Source organism: Condylura cristata, unplaced genomic scaffold, assembly GCF_000260355.1.
Source record: "Condylura cristata isolate star-nosed mole 26May11 unplaced genomic scaffold, ConCri1.0 scaffold00067, whole genome shotgun sequence".
In the NCBI taxonomy this organism is placed as follows: domain Eukaryota; kingdom Metazoa; phylum Chordata; class Mammalia; order Eulipotyphla; family Talpidae; genus Condylura; species Condylura cristata.
Window position 1 is genome coordinate 145,051 of NW_004567168.1, and position 16,791 is coordinate 161,841.

Here is a 16,791-nt window from a genome sequence, read left to right on the forward strand (position 1 = left end):
CCCACTTTCTCCCCGTGAAGATCTTTCTCTTCCATGTCCCTTCCCAGTCTGTAGCAGGGAGTCACTGTGTACAGCCCACAGTTAAGGGGTGCTCTGTATACACATCCCCGTGCAGGCTTTGTGTAACAAAGTTTTCAGGTGAGTTGCGTCAATACCCAGTGATCAGCAGGTTTCAAGGTGAGTTGTGTTTACCTTTGTAAGAACCTGCCAGATACCTCCATGGCGGCTTTGCCCTTTGGATCCCTGCAGGCAGTGACTGGATCTGCAGTGCAAGCACCCACAGGGCAGGTTCACCAGGATTCGGGCAGGCCCATGAAGAGTCCAGCAGCCCTCAGTTAAAGGTTTATTTACTTATAGATACAAGAGCTGGGGTACACACCAGAGGTGCGCGTGGTGAGAGAGTTCACCGGAGACAGAGTGGGGAGCAGAGCAGGCAGATCTACTGAGATACACTGCTGAGGGGGGTAGTGGGCAAGAGGGGAGAGGTCTGCTGTGCCAGGTGGGTCAGCTCCCTGTTTGGGAATTGAACTTGTGCTGCAGTGGCTGTGGACAGCTTCATAATGCAGAGCTCTAACCGGCTGTGTCACCAGGGAGGGCCTGAGCCCCAGAGCATTTTATAGGCTTTAATACTCTTGCAGGAGAGCAGGCAGGGAGGCTGGCTGCAAGGAAGCACTTGAGGGCCAGAGTGGGGGGTGTTGGGAGCTGGGGCTGGGAGGAAGGCAGCCAAACCCCCCAGCCCCCAGGACTCTGTTTGCTTTCTCTGGCCTGCTGACAGTTGACAACTGGTAGTAATGAATTGCCTTGACAAAATGCAAACTCCAAGGAAAACCAGGTATTAGAAAATTGTGTGCCATCACTATGAGCTTGACAACTTTCTGTACTAATTTTTCCTTTGGGATCTTTGGAATATAAAAGAAATATGATTTTAAAATTTGATCTAGATTAATAAACACAATGTTCCTATGACCTAGTGAAACAATGCATTACATTTAAAAATCACATATTAGTCCAAGATCCATTAATAAGAAGAGAGGTCTATGGACTTAATGTAACAGAATACAAAACCGTAATAGCTTTCCAGGTTTCTCTTTACAATAACCTTTGAAAAACTGCCTTTTGATTAGTTTCAATTCATTACCAAAGATGTAGCAAAGCTGAATACTCACAATTATCCCAAAAGATTACAACATGCTATTCCTACACTTTTCCTCCGGGCTGTATGTATTTCATTGCCAGCCTGGTCAACAGGCTGAGTGCAGAAGGGAACGTGAGAAAGCAGCTGCTGACGGGCGGAGAAGCCGCTTGCAAAATTGTGAACAGCACAAGGCCCCTTCTCACTGCCGCGATTATTTTCAGAAAGTTGTTTTTCATTAAAGCAGTTAACATGCATTAGTAATAATCTAACTAAAATAAGAACATGTTCAAAAGGATGTTGTTCCTTGTAGGGTAAATACTGATAGTTTATTCGCATAAATTATACTTGGGGGTTCCTGAGAAGTAAGACTGTCTGCAGAGATCCTGAAAGGAAGTTCTGTGAATCTGTGACGCAGCCCCAGGGCCTGGGCAGAGGTCTCCTAGCAGAAGTGTGCCTGTGTGTTGGGGGGGGTTGGCCCGGGGAGGCAGATGTGCAGCAAAGACCCAGGTCCGGCCTGTGGCCTTGGTCCCAGGGCAGTGTCTGGCCTGGAAGGTTACTGCTGGGTGCCACACTCCCTGCATTTTCACTTCTTCCTCCCCTCTGGCCTGCATCATCCCAGCTCCCTCTTCCCTTGATGCATTTCTAGCGGGGGGGCCAATGGCCCTCTCTGACTGCTACTGCAGTTACAGACTCCACCCACCAGCTGGACTTCCAGTTCCTCAGACCTGGTTAGTGGGGGCCATGGTGCCTCCACCCCTTCAGCTGCTGCTCTTGGGGGCCCTGGCCCTGAGGGAGACCTGGGCAAGTGAATGCAGGGTCCAGAAGGGAGGAGCCAGGGCCCCCCTGGCTGCAGCTCTGACACTGGACCCAGTAAAGGCTGGCTTCCCCCATTGCTGTCCCTGCTGCCCCTGGTGGTGCCCTGTCCTGACCCCTTTCTGTACCCCTGTGTCCTGCTGCCCAAGATTTGGAGTATCCTCTCCTTCCACACCACTCAGGAGCCCACTCTCCCTCCTCCCTCAGGGACATCTCCCTGGGACCCTCGCAGGGAAGAGGGTCAGCCCTGGTCCCATTCCCGCCCCCAGGCCCCCACTCCCTGAGGTATTTCTACACCACGATGTCGGCGGTGTCTCCGGGAGCCCTGGGATGTGGAAGTGGGCTACGCGGACTACATGTAGTCCGTGCGGTTCGACAGCGCAGCGACCAGTTCGAAGCTGGAGCTACAGGGCGCCCTGGGCTGAGCAGGAGGGGTAGGAGTACTGGGATGAGGAGACCAAGAGGTTTGAGCACAGCGCAAAGAATGCATGAGAGCTTCTGCTCAGACTGCGGGGCCACCACAGCCAGAGCCAGGAGGGTGAGCAGAGGGGCTCCAACCCCAACTCCCATGGACTTGACGGGCTGGGAACCCCAGATTCTATGGGCGCCACACCCCACCCCGAGGTTGGCCAGCCTGTCCCGTCCCGGCTTGGACAAGGAGGAGCCCAAGGCCTCTGATCCTGTGATCTCAGTTCCAGTTTCAGCTTAGGGTTATTCCCAGGTGGGAGGGTGCGAGTGACCGCGGGGCTGACACAGGCGCCTCCTCCGCGGGTATGACTAGTTGGCCTACGTGGCGCCAACTACATCTTCCTGAACCCGGACCTGCGCGCCTGGACCTTGGTGGACACAGCGACTCAGATCACCCAGATCACCCAGCGCCAGTGGGGGCGAAAGGAGAAGTAGATCTAGGAGGAGCTACCTGGAGGGGGAGTGCGTGGAGACGCTGTGCAGATTCCTGGAGCAGGGGAAGGAGACACTGCAGCGTGCAGGTGACAGGCACCCAGGCCCGGCCTCTAGGGACTCAGATTTCCCTCGGGCTGACGCCCCAGGGGACATGGAGTAACTGTCAGAACACAGACCTCCTTCTGGTCAGAGAGAGAGGAGACTGCCTGGGTTTTCTCGTTGCTAGAAGACTCTCCCAGAGCACCCTACTTTTCCTGAAGGACTATTAAGGAATTCAGTCTCTCCTGGTGGAGGGGAGACCACCCCTGAAATCACCCTCACTGCATACTTTTGACCCAACAACCATTTTGGGAACCATCAGTTTCTCACGATGTCCTGTTTTTGATCTAATTAACATTCCAGATCTGACTCCTGCTTTTTTGAGTCCCCAGGTCAAGAGCAGTCTTTCTCCTCCTTAGAGACCTACATCTTCCTATCCTGAGCTCTTACTCTGATTCTAGAACATTCTAACATACAGATTACCCAGACTCCCCACGTCAGGCTGGTTTATAGGTTCTGTGTTTCCTCTTCCAAACCCATTGCCCTGTCATGAGTTTTCAGGGTCCATGAGGGAAGAACCCAAAGTGTGGATGTTCTCACCTTTTTCAGACCCTCCAAACACACACGTGTCCCACCACCCCACCTCTGACCAGAAGGTCACCCTGAAGTGCTGGGCCCTGAGCTTCTACCCTGCGGAGATCACCCTGACCTGGCAGCGAGATGGGGAGGACCTGACCCAGGAGCTGGTGGAGACCAGGCCTGGACGGGAACCTTCCAGAAGTGGGCAGCTGTGGTGGTGCCTTCCAGAGAGGAACAGAGATACACGTGCCATGTGCAGCATGAGGGGCTGCCAGAACCCCGAGTCCTGAGATGGGGTAAGGAGGGGGCGTGGGCACAGAGGCTGTCCTCCCAGGGTCAGGGCCCTTCTGAACCCCTCAGAGAGTCAGGTGAGGTCTAGGGCTCAGGGTCTCCCCTCCCCTTCCCTTCCAGAGCCCCCTCCTCAGTCCTGCATCCCCACTGGGGGCCTCACTGCTGGCCTGGTTCTCCTTGGAGCTGTGCTCACTGGGGCTGTGGTGGCTGCAGCTGTGATGTGGAGGAAGAAGCACTCAGGTAGGGAGGGAGGGGAGATCCTGTCCACTGGGGGCTTTCAAGAGATATTTGTCTCTCCCAGAGAGAACTTGCCCCACCTGGTTAAGGGAAGCACCATCCACAGTGTTCCCAGTCTGGAGCTTTCTGCTGACCCTCTTTTGTAAAAAGTTATGAAGATAAATCAAAGGCTGTTCCCCTTGTTCATTCTGGTGATGGATCTTGATTCCCAGCAGATGACAGAGAGGAAGGTCCCTGCTGAGGACAGACCCCAGGAGCCAGTTGGTCCAGTCCCCCCTAAACTCCTTTATATTTCCTGTTTAATGGGAAATGCCAACCAAATAGGTGTGATACCTAAGGGGATTTGGTCCAGTCTCCCGCCTCCCAATCTCTCTCTCTTTTTTTATTTTCCCAGTCCTGACCTGAGGCTTTAATTCACAGTTATGGAAACCTCCCTGCAGTCCAGGATTAGAAATTCCTTTAGGCTTTTGACATGACTCCTCCCTGGTCTCACATGATGTCTCTTCCCACAGGGGGATGAGGAGGAAACTACACTCAGGCTGCAGGTGAGTGTGGATCAGGGGTTTGGTCCCTGAGCCCCTGGGACAGCGTAGATGGAGCCCCTGGGGGAGTCACCCCATCAGTCCCACCTTGGTCTCCTCTCTCGTGGCTCTGACCAGGTCTGTGTTGTTCTCCCCCAGGCAGTGACAGTGCCCAGGGCCCTGATGTGTCTCTCAGTCCCTAAAGGTAAGACCCTCAGGTCTGCGTCGGGCGGGGGCTGGGGCAGAGACAGGGACCGGATTATGGGGAAGCTGTGAGGGAGACATTCTGAGGATGGGTGCACTACTGAGAATGTCCACACTTAAGGTCCCCCAGTGTCTGGGAAGGGTGCAGACTCAGGCTGAGACAGGAAATGCCACCCCCTGGTCACTGAGCACCAGTGACATCAGCCAAGCTGGGCAACCCCTCAGTGCCCAGGACAAGGAAGGGGGCAGGGTAGCATCCAGCTGTCGGAAACACCAACTCCTGCCATCTCTGCAGTGGGGGTGGCGCTGGAGGGTCTGTGCTGACCCGTGGGGTCAAAGGAGAGAGACAGACAACTGAGGGCGTCACTACATGTGACCATGGAGACGCCAACCCACACAGAGGCCAGGTGGAGCAGACTTCAATCCTAACCCTGCGCCCCCAGGTTGTGCCTGACCAGGGCTGCAGGCCAGCCTGGGCTTCCTGGCCTGGCAGCATTGTGGGGCTGAATCTCTCTAGCTTGGATCAGACTCATTTGATGACAAAGCCTGACGCCAGCTGACAGGGTCCTGCATTGTGTCTTGTTGTGCCTACAACACCCCAGGATCATCCAGCCCCTGCTGTTTGCTGGGCTGAGATGGATCTTGTACTCGATGCTGCAGGTTATGATTTTTACAGCAGTTTTATGTCCAACCAAAGGCTAGAAGGTAACACCTGTGGACAAACTGTTCCTCTCCTGACTGACAAGTATTGGTGCTTTTTCTCTTTGCAACACAGAACTTTTATTTTGTCTCCGATCATTCTCTAGTGAGCCACCCACAATTTTTAAAGAACTGAGTCTATGAGAACCACATTTCTGTCACCTCATTACCAGGATTAAGTCTCCCACCATTTCCTGGCTCCTTGGGGCTGAGGCTACAGCATATTACATACAGCACAGGAGAGTCTCCACAGGGTGTACCCAGCTCATCCCAGTGTGTTGTCCTCCCTGTGTGAACATGTCTCCAGACCTCTCCCTGGGAGATTCCTGCTCACCCGCAGGCCACGCTCCTTCCGGTTGGGCCTCTTCAGTGTCTACCTGTCCCCTCTCCCCTTCCATCTCCCCGCTGAACGGCGGGTTTATTTAGGTTGTACATCTCGGTCACTATTGGCACAACTTCTACTCATGACGGTGATTTCTGTGTCCTCAAGTATGAAAGGGGGAAGATAAATCTTGTAACATGAATGTTTGGGAGCAACATGGCTTACAACGATATCTTCTAAGCTATTTTCGTAAAATAAATAAAAGTTGATGATTATGACAATAAAAAAAACAAACTCAAAAAACTCATCCCTGAATCTACTGCATGACCGGCTGCCAGAGGGTGGTGAGGGGGTAGGGGCGGTTTGAGGAAAAAGGGGTGAGGGGAACAGGGATCGTGATGGTGACTGTGGCACTGGGGGAGAGGGGTGCAGGTGGCCACCCTGCAAGCCTAACACATGACCAGCCTCGTGCACCTACATTACCACAGTACACATATGTGTTTGTATTTAAAAGTTTCACAAGAGAGTTACCACAGGGACCCAGACATCCCTGGGCCTGTCCTGTCTCCAGGATGTGGGCGGCAGCTCCCTGTGGCCGGGTCAGCTCAGGATGGGATTCTGACCGCAGGCCTCTGTGTCTACTTCTGTGGTGTTTATCACTATGGGTCTGTTCTCCTCCGTTCTGGAGGTCAGGCCTCGTCTCCTCTGGCAGCAGCAGGAGACAGGTGTCATCTCCCCAACACCCAAGGGGAATCTGTTCAGAGAAGAATTTCAGACTCATCCAGTTTCTGTAAGAACTGTGGGGAGGTGACCAGAGTGATTTGTGGGGACAGGGATGACCATTTCCCAGTGTGGCCAGTGTGGGCCTCACCAAGAAGGAGACCTCTGAGAAGAGACAGGATGGACACCACATACCCATGAATGGCAGGGAAGGGCTGTTCAGGCAGTGACCCCAGCCCAGAGGCCAGGGCAGGGACACCTGTGTTTCCGGGATGAACCAGGATATCACTGGCTTGACAGAACATTTTGGGGGGGTCTATGCACCCACATCATGCAGACCTGAGGATGCTGGGAGTGTTTTGTGTGTTACACGACCTGCTAGGAGAGAGAATGACCTGTGAGCTTTTCTTTAGAATCCACAGTCTGGCCGCTGTGGAGAGTCAAGAGGTGGAGGTGAGAGGTGGGAGGTACAGGTAGGAAGCCGGAGCAGGTTCAAGTGAAGCAGGAAGCTCCCAGGTCTCTCAGGATCTGCTGCTCTCCCAGCCTGCTGCTGGGGGGCCAGTGGCTTGGACTCTGCTGCCTGCTGGAGCAGAAAGTCCCTGCAGTGTGCTCTGGCCCGCAGTGGGAGCTATGGCTGCCCCGACCCCTCCCAGACAATGAAGATGCTACGCTGTGGTGGGTGGGTGACGAGGCTCCTCACACACCTCTGTAAAACCTCACTACTCCTGTAAAAATAAACTTTTGTAATAATTAAAAAAAAACAACAAACCTCACCACTCCTGTAATTCGGGGCTCAGCCTTTGGGACTGATCCCAGTGAGCCACTGGTGAGTAAATCCACTGGTGAGTAAATCTCTCTCTACCTCTGAGTGCCATCTCATTTCTCTGGGAAATTGCTGTAACACCAGAACAGATAGGTTTGTAGCTTTATGGGGTGTGACTGGGAAAATAATAAGAAGTTATTATTACCTGGGCTGTGAGAAAGAGGGGTCTGGGGGACCCAGCATTCAGACTGCTGGTGAACATGGGGCCTGTAGACACGGGGTGGGGGGGGGGAGTCTGGAAGAGCCGTGTCTGAGGAGACGGCACCCTGGGTATCCACTAGGAGAGTTGACGCTGAGGGTGATGACATGCAGTGATGGTGGCAACTGACAGACAAGCTCGAGCACAGGTGACTGTGGACTGAGAAACAGGTCCGGGAGGTGTGTGATGTAAATGATATTTGGGGTCTCGGGCATGAAGCGTCCTCCAGGGAGTGATTGACTAAGGAGGAGAAAGGAGCAGGACTAGAACCTCGGCCCCCAGTGTGAGTGGCCTGAACAGACACCCCCAGAGCCGCTGCACAGTCTGACCCCATGTGGAAAAGGCGGGGGCCGGGGGTTCCCCACTTCAGTGAGCACAGGGGTCCCCTGGATGCCATGAAGACCCAGAAGGTCTAGAGCAGAGCTGAGGGTCTGTGTTTATGATGACGCGGGTGCGGATGTGGGGTTTCAGCCCCACTTTAGCAGCAGCAGGAGACCAGACCCCCCTGGGGTGCGTCAGCCTCACCTGCAGGTGATTCCTCCCTACTCATCACTCTGGGGGGCTGGGTCTGGGGGAGCCTGAGTATCTGTACTACCTGAGCACTGGCCCCCATAGGGCAGGGAGGGGCCACACCCAGCATAGGCTACACGGACGTGCTGTGACTAGTCATCTGGTCATCTGTTTTCTTGTTTTGCTTTTAAAAATATTTATTATTTTTATTTATTTATGTGAATAAGAATTGGGGTACAGGCCAGAGATGCTGGCGCTGGGGAAGAAAGGATTCACCACAGACAGTGTGGGGAGCAGAACAGGCAGATCTATTGAAATACACAACCGAGGGGAGCAGTGGGTGGGACAGGTATTCTGTATCTTGGGGGTCACATCCCTGGCCGAGATCCAATTCTGGCCACAGTGGCTGGTGTGGCGACAGCTCTATAGCGCTGAGACAGCCCCTGCGCCCCAGGGAGGCCCTACCCTGACTTCTTTAAGCCAAGCTCAGAAGCCCCAAGAGGGGCCAGGTCTGTCCTCCTTGGTCTCAGGGCCTGAGAGGGTCACCAGGAAGGGCCCTGCTCCTGCTGGTGGGGGTCCCTGGCCCTGTCCCCCTGAGCCCAGAGCCCCTGGCTGCCTGCCCCTCTGTGTGTCCTGGCTGCCTCCCGCCCTGAGTCTCCCCAGCCTGAGGAGATGGCGCCCTGCTCCTGCCCAGTCTGTGCTCTGCCTCCTCCCTCCCTGCTGCTCCTCCTCCAGCTGTCTCCGGGGGTCCCCAGGTGAGTGTGTCCCTCCCTGTCCTGTGTCTCCTTTGGGTGGTGGGACCCAGGGGCTCTGGGGCTCTTCCTTCTGGAAGGATGTCTGCATGTGGGGGGCCTAGCTCCAGAAAGATGGGGTGCTCCCCAACCACTCATGTGCTGACACAGGTAAGAGCAGTCACTGAGCTATAACAGGAGGGGGAGGGTGACAGTTGCAAAACTGTGACCAGGAGCCAGGGACATGGAGAGAGACCTCCCTGTCTGTGTGAAGATCTGTGGGTCCTGGACATGGAGGCTCAGGAAAGCAGGAGAATTTCCTCAAGCCCTGAGAGAAAGAATCTGGAGATCACTTTTTTTTTCTAGAATTTACAGTAAAGACAAACCACAGACCACAGAGAAAATGACATGGAAGAATCGCTCCCTCTCACTCATGGGGAGTTTTGTTTCCATTTGAGTCACAAAGAGCTACACACCCATTTACACCGCACTGTCAGTGAGGATCCTTCAGGGACTTTAACACTGTCCTTTGCTTAGGCCCAAGGAGGCGAATTGCCCCCAAAACAAGGTGGACACAACCTGAACACTTCTGATGGTCATTTCAGCTGAAGCCTAGGAAATGGTTTGACTGTCCCCCACTTTACAGAGGTATGTAGTTTGCATGCTGTTCTGTGAAATGTCTTTTATGTCTTCAAAAGTCTGAGAAAAGTTGATAGTTGAGAACCCTTCCTGGTGGCACAGTGGGTTAAAGCACAGCACTGAGAAGCTAAAGCCAATTCAGCATGAGTTCAACCCCTACCCCAGAGCTGATCCACATGGCACGACAGACCTTTGCTGACCCACCCGCTGCTCCCCTCAGCAGTGTACTTCATCAGTCTGCCTGTTCTGCTCCCTGCTTTGTCTCTGGTGAGTCCTCACACCGCCCCTGCACTTCTGGCTTGTACCCCAGTTCTGTATGCATAAATAAATAAATCTATAAAAAAAGTTGATAGTTGAATTGAAGTGTAAAGCTGTAAGATTTCTGGCTCATGTGTTTTCTGTTAGTAACTTGCAATATATTGTTACAGTAGTGTCATATAAAGGGATTGATGTGATCTGGGTGACGGCGTTGACGGCATACAGTTAATTATAAAGTAAAATAATTATTTGCTTCTTTTTCCTTTTTCAAAGATTAATTTTTATTTATTTATATACAAGTACTGGGGTGTAGGCCAGAGGTGTGGGGGATGAGAGGATTAATCCATGACAGAGTGGGGAGCAGAATAGGGGGATCTACTGGAATACACTGCTGAGGGGAGCAGCAGGTGAGACAGGAGAGGTCTGCTGGGCCATGTGGGTCAGCTCCCTGGCTGGGATCGCATTTGCTGGAGTCCAGCTCCAGCCAAGGTAGGATCCCTGCAGGAAAGGACGGCATTGGTGACAGTGAGGAGAGAGGGTGAGAGAAAATAAGGAGACGCAGACATTTGATCAGGGTGAAAGCATTTTCTTCATCCTCCTTCTTTATTGTCTTAGCGGGTCTTTATTTATACATTACAAGAAAGTGGTGGGATTATATCAGTGTGTGCACAAAGCAGAAACATAAGAATCATCGCTTTTTTCTTAAAGACAGTTTGGGGTCTCTTTGACCTCTTGCTGAGATTGTGATATCATCATTTATTAATGAAAAGTACAATTAATACACAAATGTTCCTATAGTGATCAGTCATCAGTAAACAAAATATTTCTTTGGTGATCCGTCAGCTACTACAATTTAAGCAATCATTTTGCTGATATTACAATGCACATACCTCTTAAAGGTCCAGGATCTAAGGTCAAGGTACTCGGAGTCCGAAAAACACCAAGGCCGAGTGCACTGACATTTGCCTGCCCCTAAGGAAAAACCTTTTTTGATCTACAAAAGGAGCTTCTATTAATCACTATTCCTGTAATTATTTTGCCAACCTAGTCTCTAAATCTAACTTAAGATGTAAGAAAAAATTCTTTCTTTATATGGTCATTGATTACTATCCTTTTAACCTCATCTAAAAAACCTTTCTATGTAAAAAGAGGTTGGGGTGAAAGTTGCGGAAAAGAGTAGGAAAACTTACTATTATCATTTGTTGTTTTTTTAATTGTATTTTTAAATAATATAATAGTTTATTTTTACATCATTTTGTGCATTTTTCCATCTCAGTTGTAATCCCCTTGGTCTTCCCATCACCAAATCACCCATGTGCCATCACCAAAGTGTAGTTCATTTCCTTCCCCCCACTGTTTTTGATCCCATTCCCCATTCCACCCCCATAAATTGTCCCTGGTATATAACTGTTCAGTATTATTATTTTCTCGCCTGTTCCATTATACTCCTGCTTTGATTGAAACCATCCAGTATTTTTCCTTTTCTTTCGGGCTTATGTCACTAAGCATGATCTTCTCCAGCTCCATCCATGTTGCTGCAAAAGGCATTTTTTTTTAGTTGCTGAGTAATATTCCATTGTGTATATGTACCACATCTTTTTGATCCAGTCATCTACTTTTGGACATTTGTGCTGTTTCCATGTCTTTCCAATTGTAAATAAAGCAGCAATAAACATGGTGGTGCAAGTATCTTTTTCAATCAGGGTTTTTGTGTCTTTTGGGTAGATACCTAGGAGTGGGATTGCTGGGTCGTAGGGAAGCTCCATGTTAAGCAGTTTGAGGAATCTCCACACAGGGAAAACTTATTAATATTTATAACTCTATTACTTAAAAGGAACTATGTTACTTAAAAGAAAACTATGGATCTCTCACTGGGGACTGGGCAGGAAATGATTACAGCCTTCGGTTCCTGATACGTCTCTTGTTATCGTACGACCTAAATTTGTGCCAGCACCTAAGCACAGAAATAATAATTATTTTACAACATAAGGTGCCATTCTCTGTACAATGTTATTCTTATTAAAGCAATCAATCCAATCAATCATAAAGTAATTACTGAGTCAATATTGAATGCATTTTTGGACAATCACTATGCTTCTTGGAAACGGCCATAAACAAACAAGAAGAATCCAGCAGGAACCAGCTGTGAAATTTTCTGACTTTTCAGGATTTCCCCCCATGCCAGAGCTTTGTCATACAACATGAGTAGCATGGCTCACGCCACGAATTCATGCAGCCGTAGCTACAGATACCTTCATAGTGCTGAGACTCCAACCCCTGTTCACCAGGGAGGTCTATTCCCTTGTCTTTCATCTACCGTTAGATAGTCATTTTTCTAGAAGATGACCATCTCTAATGAATTTATGCTTCAGGCATTGCCTATAAATACAAGTTTGTATAATAAAAACTGGTAATAAAAATATTGACCATAGATATACATGGTCACATATGGCTGTGAAGGTGTGAGAACAGCTCAGTTGCTGCTTATGACTGACTAATAGTCTTGTGGATGAAAGAAAAATGGAGAATTAGATAAATTTATTTGTTGAAGGATCAAAGATGAATAACATCATATATTGATATATCATAATTGTATGGTGTGATAACATCTATTTTGGAGTTTTGTACCTATAACCCATAAAGAATATATATACGGTTGAAAATCAAAGTTATCAGAATAAATATAATAATAAACCATGAAGAGAAACCAGGCGTGGGCTCTGCCCCAAGGAGAGTGTGGTCACGGGAACGTGCTGAGAAGGGAAGGGCCAGGGGGCTGCAGACTGGACTGTGGTGGTTACTGAAGGGAGGGAGGATGGATAAATTATATTGCCAACTGTGACATCTCATTAAATTATTTCAATATTAATTGTTTCCAGAAGAAGAAAGAACAATATAATGTTCTTGACAAGAAATTCCTCCAATATTATAGTTAAGATTTGTATCTTCAGAGTTTTGTCTCAAAAAAAAAAACCAAAAAAACCTAACCCAATTTGAGCTTTAGCTGTTAACTGATATGCTCAAGTGTTAAGAAATGAAGTGCAATGATGTCTGGAACTAACTTTGAAATGCATCAGAAAAATAAGGTTGATGAGTAGAGACGAATCCATGGGTACACTCAGGGACGAAGCGAATGTGGTGAGTGCTGGGCCTGGCAGTGTGTTCTGCACTGTTATTTCAGCTCTTCTGTGTCCTAGAAAATGGTCATGATGGGCCCTCCCTGGTGGCACAACAGGTTAGGACGCAGCACCGCAAGCTAGCACAGCCGCTTCAGTGCGAGATCAATCCCTGGCTGGGAGGTGACCCACATGGTGTGGCAGACCCCTCCTGACCCGCCCGCTGCTCCCCTCAGCAGTACACTTCATTGATCTGCCTGTTCTGCGCCCCACTCTGTCTCTGGTGAATCCTCTCACCGCCCCTGCACCTCTGGCCTGTACCCCAGTTCTGTATGAGTAATTAAATAAATCTTTAAAAGAGATATGCAGAAAGAGAGAAAATGATCATGAAATACCACAGACTGAGGGTTAGGGTTGGGGTTAAAAACAAGAATAAAAAAATACCACAGTGATTGTGGCCACACTCTGGAAATGACAGGGAGACCTTGTCTCTTCCTGCAGCCTTTCTAGCGCCCCCTGGAGGTCACCTCACTCTCTACTCTTCACATTGCAGTTTTCAGCCAGGATCTGCCCACACAGCCCAGGCATTTGACCAGGCCTTGAGAGCTGGCTCTTCCTGCCCCCTCCCCCTGTGTCCTGTTCTCTGTGTCCATCCCTTCTGTCCCCCCGTTTCCCACTTGTGTCCTTTGCCTACGAGAGGAGGGACGTGGAAAGTGACCCCAGAGGCCAGAAAAGCTGACGTGGTTTCTGAGCCCCAGCGCTTCCCCTCACCTGGACCTGACCTGGGGTCTGGGCTGACCCCCTCAGGGCTGGGCAGACCTGGTCAGGGCCTTCTGGCCTCCGGGCCTGTGTTGTCTCTCGAGGGCCGCAGGGTCTGACCTTCCCCAGCCTCTGTCTGAAAGTCCCTGGTGGCAGGTCCCCGTGTGGGGCTGCTCGTCCTCTGTGGGAGGAGCCGGGTGGACATTTCACACACATATGCTATCTGTGATGCTCAAAAATTTTCTGAATTTTATAATTTCTACTCTCCATTCTTTTCGACACTCATTAAGTTGTTGGAATCGCCTGAGTGATCCACTCATATTCTGGATCTTGTTTGTCATTTCTTTTCCATTTGTTCTACGTAGTAGGAGTGAGATATTAATATTACTGTAATGCAACATTCATCTGCTGATATGAATGCCCCTGAAGTCACTTAGCACCTTTCATGGAATCCATGAGCTCAAAACCATTTATTTCTATGACCAAATCTCTAAATTTCAGCTGTTCTCTTATTCTATAAGTATGTACAATTTTATAATTTTTCCCCTTATGCCAATTTTTAGTTATTTTTTACACCTCATTACTACTGATAACAGTGGTCGGGACCTGCCAGGGTTCCTGCCTCTGCTCTCACAGGAAACAACCTCCTTCCCCAGCATGGGCTCAGGCAGGGTTGACACGTGTCCTGTCACCTGTAGTGCGTGTCCCTCTCTCATGACAGGGCAGCCCCACAGCTCCAGGGTCCTCTCTGCTCCTCACTGTATCTCCAGGGGAGGCAGCTTTGGGAGGAGGGAGGCACAAGAGAGGGATTCTGGGAATGAAGGGAGGGCGAAGGCAGAGGACACTTGCCAGATGCCCCCTGTTTTACTGACAAAGGCATTTCTCAAAAGGTGTTCTGTGGAGCCCCTGAAGTCACTTAGCACCTTTCACGGAATCCATGAGCTCAAAACTATTTCAAGACATCACTTAGACACCATTTGCTTTTCACTCCTTTGGCATTTGCTGAGGTAAAATTTCGTAAGAGTGGAGATTATAGCACCAACTGCAAAAGCAGCAAATCTTCACCAGCACTCACCTGCAGACACAAAAAGTAAAGACAGCTTCACTTGAAAATGTCCTGGAAAAGCAGTAAAAGTTCCATTGTCTCATCCTCAGATCTACATTTTAAAATACCCGGTGTGGTGACCTGTGAGGACACAGACCTCTCTGTGGCATTCCCTCACTGCATCCCTAGGAAATATTTGCATGTGATGAATTACACCTTTTTTATTTGTGGGCAACACTATCCTTACCTGACGGATAAAAGATAAAAACTAAGGCTATTTAGATTGGGTGAATGAGCAGACACTTTCCTCAAAATGAATGTCTGTTTCTTCAAGAAAATTAACAGCCAATTGACAAATGACAGTCATTTTGCCTTGATAAAGTATAAGCTCTTAGAGAAAACAAGAATTGTGAAAAAATGATGCCATCACTACTTGGCAGCTTACAGTACTCATTTTTCTTTTGAGATTTGGGATTAAAAAATAAAACTTTGTTTTGATCATTTGATTTCAGTGTAGTTAACAGGGAAGAGCTAGCGAAGCAACACACTACCCGAAAAAAATCACACGTGAGCACAAGTTCAGCCAAGATGCAAGTGAGACCTATGGAAATGCAACAGAACAGGGATATTCCATGATATTATTACAGGCTTCCCTTTGCCAATAAGCCTCGAGAAACTCCCACCTATATTGTGGTCTGCTAACCCTAGGTGGCTTCTCCAGCCTCCATTTTAAGAGCATAACCCTATGAGGCACCTTTCACATCAATTAAAAGCATAAAGCTGAGTCTCCCTGGGAAGAGTCTGCATCACAGGTATGACCAGGAACACCCAGGTGGCTGAGGACGGATGCAGAAACTTAATCCTGACTTACACATCACGAGGTATGACCAGGAAAGCCGGGGGGCGTTGACTGATGTATAAGGAAGGACCCCAGGAGCTGGGGAGTCAGGGCTTGATCTAATACCAAGCTATCAGCAGATGAGAAGTACAGTTCCCCCATCCCCCTGCTTCTTCTACTTCCCCCTCTTATTCTGCTTCCCCATATGACTAACACTGTGTGACTGGTATAACAATAATAAGGCCAGGACCCTGCTCTTGGGCAGCATCCTGAACTATGGCGCCTGCTGCACAACTCCTGCCTCCATATCAGTGTGGTGTTGCCTGACACAACAGATGGCCCCTGAACAGAGTCCCCGCACCCCATTGGAAGCCCAGAGAATGGAATTGGATGTCTTCAATCCTACTAACGGCTTCACAAACCCAGAGTCTGCGACGAAGCAGTAAGAAGGTATTTCAGTTGTGTCTGTCCCGTCTTCTTCCAAATCAACCTGCTAAAAGGCCCACGGCCCTGAGTTTGTGTTGTCAGTTAAATCTTTTCTTTTTCTCTTAGCAACCTAATTAATAATCCCACTCCCCCTAAGATTATGGGGGGAAAATCTACAGCTTTTCTGCTAATGCAGGGATATGCTATATCTGATAGGAAACTCACTCAATTTTTATCAGCATTAACATCTGTTGTCCTTGGCTTCCTCAAATGGAAATCATAAATTTGAAAGCTTAAAAAATAAATAAATAAAATTTTAGAAAGTCACTTACAGAGAGACTTAAAGACAACACATGTCTCCTTCTTAAATTGTGGAACTTATGTAATTTGGCTATTTAATCACTAATAAGAACATTTTTATTAATCCAAATCAAAACAGCACCACCCCACGGTGGCTGGCAGGTGGGGGCTGCCCCTGGTCTCAGAAGCAGCTGCTTGGACCTTTGCCCCAGTGTTGAGATCATTGGCAGGTCTCTGCTGCCTTCCTGCTGTGGAAAACTGGACTGTCCTTTTGTCCACCTTGAGATATGGTTCTAGTCTTTTCTATAGATAAAAGAAAATTCTATTTCCCTATGTTTCCCTAGAAAAATGCTTATTGGTAAAGACTTACAAAATTGCTTATTGGACCTGTAAAATGTTGTTTGCTATTAAAATTAGTTGACCTGGTGAAAATTAAAACTTTGGTAAACAAAATCCAATTCAAAACATAATGGTTTACTTTAGAGCATACATGCCTTAAGATTGTAGTATTGGATATTAATACTTTACCTTATGTTTAAATGTGTTATTCAAAATGTAAAACTTGTGGTATTCATCAAAAAAGGTAATTAGGCCCTCCCTGGTGGCGCAGCGGGTTAAAGCACAGCACAAAGAAGCTAAAGCCACTTCCGCATGAGTTCAATTCCCGCCTGCCCCGGAGGTGAC

The 16,791-nt window shown here is 48.9% G+C and overlaps 1 pseudogene; it reads left to right on the forward strand.

The window, feature by feature from the left end:
• Positions 1-1,876: 1,876 nt before the first annotated feature.
• Positions 1,877-4,721, forward strand: LOC101626695 (annotated as a pseudogene).
• The last annotated feature ends 12,070 nt before the right edge of the window (positions 4,722-16,791 follow it).